The sequence below is a fragment of the Erythrolamprus reginae genome, chromosome 1, assembly GCF_031021105.1.
Source record: "Erythrolamprus reginae isolate rEryReg1 chromosome 1, rEryReg1.hap1, whole genome shotgun sequence".
In the NCBI taxonomy this organism is placed as follows: domain Eukaryota; kingdom Metazoa; phylum Chordata; class Lepidosauria; order Squamata; family Dipsadidae; genus Erythrolamprus; species Erythrolamprus reginae.
The window spans coordinates 368410539-368413205 of NC_091950.1; positions in this window are offsets into that span (position 1 = coordinate 368410539).

The following is a 2667-nucleotide window of genomic DNA, read 5'->3' on the forward strand; positions in this document are numbered from 1 at the left end:
GACCCCTCTCGGCCCCTTCACCCTCCCTCCACCCTTCACACCTTCCCTCACTCCCCCCTTCGACATCCACGAGGCTCTGCTCTCTCCCGGCAAGGCGTCGAGCGCGCGGGCGGCGGTGCGCCTCGTCGAACAACCCAATCTTGGAGACGCCTCAGCGAGGGGCGGCGGCGGCGGACGCCTGGTTGCGCCCGGAGCACGGGGCTACCGGAGCGTCCGGGGCAGCTTGTGCAGAAGCGCTGCCGAAGTCGCCGCCGCCGCCTCGGAGCGAAACCTGGCTGTCCGTGGAGGGCATGGCTTGAAAAGGAGCCGCGGGGAAACTCCGACGAAGTTGGGTCGTTTTCTGGGCTCCTCCGCTGCGCGCAATCTTGTTTCAGCGGCGCGCGGCACCGGCTTTCTGACAGCGACGCTCTCGGGCTGAGGCGCCCAGCGGCTGTTCGGAGCGGAGACTGAGGCGGCGGGGAAGAGACACGCCTCTTCCCTCGCTCCCGCCCGCGCGCCCTTCCTCCCTTTCCAAAGCACCGGAGTTCCTCTCTCCGACGCTGCTGGTGAGGAAAGGAGAAAGAATCCCCTGTGCTTTTCGCTCTTCATCAATCAAGCGCCTCGCCGACGGTCGGGGTTTTCTTCCGAGCAGCGGATTTCCAAGTCTTGCTCTGCAGAATTTGCCTTCCCTTTATTCCCTCCACAACATTTTCTGGTCTCCCGTTTGAAAATGTTTCATCCTCACGGATTAAAAAGTTCTGTTTTCTTACCCAGACCGGCACGTTAACGAAATAATTGACAGGGTTGACTGAAGGGGGGGGGGGGTTGAATTTGTATACCTCCACATTTGTTTTCTTCCTTATTTTTTTTCGCCGGTTCTAGCACATTTATATAAATTTAATATTATTATTTATTTATTTATTTATTATTTATTGGATTTCTATGCCACCCCTCTCCGTAGACTCAGGGCGGCTAACAACAATGATAAAAACAGCATGTAACAATCCAATACTAAAACAACTAAAAACCCTTATTATAAAACCAAACATACACACAAACATACCATGCATAAATTGTAATGGCCTAGGAGGAAGGAATATCTCAACTCCCCCATGCCTGGCAGTATAAGTGAGTCTTGAGTAGTTTACGAAAGACAGAGAGGGTGGGGGCAGTTCTAATCTCCAGGGGGAGTTGGTTCCAGAGGGCCGGGGCCGCCACAGAGAAGGCTCTTCCCCTGGGGCCTGCCAAACAACATTGTTTAGTCAACGGGAGCCGGAGAAGGCCAACTCTGTGGGACCTAATCGGTCACTGGGATTCGTGCGGTAGCAAGCGATTCCAGAGGTAATCTGGTCCAATGCCATGTAGGGCTTTAAAGGTCATGACCAACACTTTGAATTGTGACCGGAAACTGATCAGCCACGGACTGTTGAAGAAACGTGGTCGAATCTTGGAAGCCCCACGGTGGCTCTTGCGGCTGTGTTCTGCACGATCTGAAGTTTCCGAACACTTTTCAAAGGTAGCCCCATGTAGAGAGCGTTGCAGTAATCGAACCTCGAGGTGATGAGAGCATGAGCGACCGTGAGCAATGACTCCCTGTCCAAATAGGGCTGCAACTGGTGCACCAAGCGAACCTGGGCAAACGCCCCCCTCGCCACAGCCGAAAGATGATGTTCCAATGTCAGCTGTGGGTCGAGGAGGACGCCCAAGTTGCATACCCTCTCTGAGGGGGTCAACAATTCCCCCCCCCCCAGGGTAATGGACAGACAGATGGAATTGTCCTTGGGAGGCAAGACCCACAGCCACTCCATCTTGTCTGGGTTGAGTTTGAATTTGTTGACACCCATCCAGGCCCCAACAGCCTCCAGGCACCGGCACATCACTTCCACTGTTTCGTTGACTGGACGAATCGATTTTTATAATAGATTATAAAGGACTTTTAAGGAGATGTTTTTAAAGATGATGTTGGATAATCATTTGTCTGAAGTATGTAGGGTTTCCTGCCTAAGCAGGGGGTGGGACTTGAGGAACTCCCAGGTCCCTTCCAACTCTGTTATTCTATTCCTATTCCCTATTCCAGTGATGATGAACCTGTAGCACAGGCGGCACGCAGAGCCATATCTGCTGGCATGGGAGCCATTGCCCTAGCTCAGCTCCAAGGTGCATGTGTGTGCAGGCCAGCTGATTTTTAGCTCACACAGAGGCTCTGGGAGGGTGTTTTTGGCTTCCAGAAAGCCTTTGGGGGATGGGGGAAGGTGTTTTTACCCTCTCCTGGCTCCCAGGGAAGCCTTTGAGCCTGGGGAGGGAGAAAGATGATCCTCCTGGGTCACCAGAAGTTGGGAAACAGACCATTTCTGGTCACCAGAGGGCCTTTGTGGGGTAGAGGAAGCTGTTTCTTCCTCCCAGGCATTGAATTATGGGTGTGGGCACTCGTGCATGCGTGTCATTCCACACCCGAGAAAAAAAAGGTTCATCATCATTGTCCTGTTCTGTTCTATTCTATTTTGTTCTGTCCTGTTCTGTTCTATCCTATTTTATTCTCCAAAGAATGTTCTTTCTGCGCCAACTCAGGAAGCTCAAACTGCCCAAAGAGCTGCTGATACAGTTCTACAGAAGAATCATTGAGTCTGTAATCTGCACCTCTATAACTGTCTGATTTGGTTCTGCAACCCAACAAGACCAACACGGACT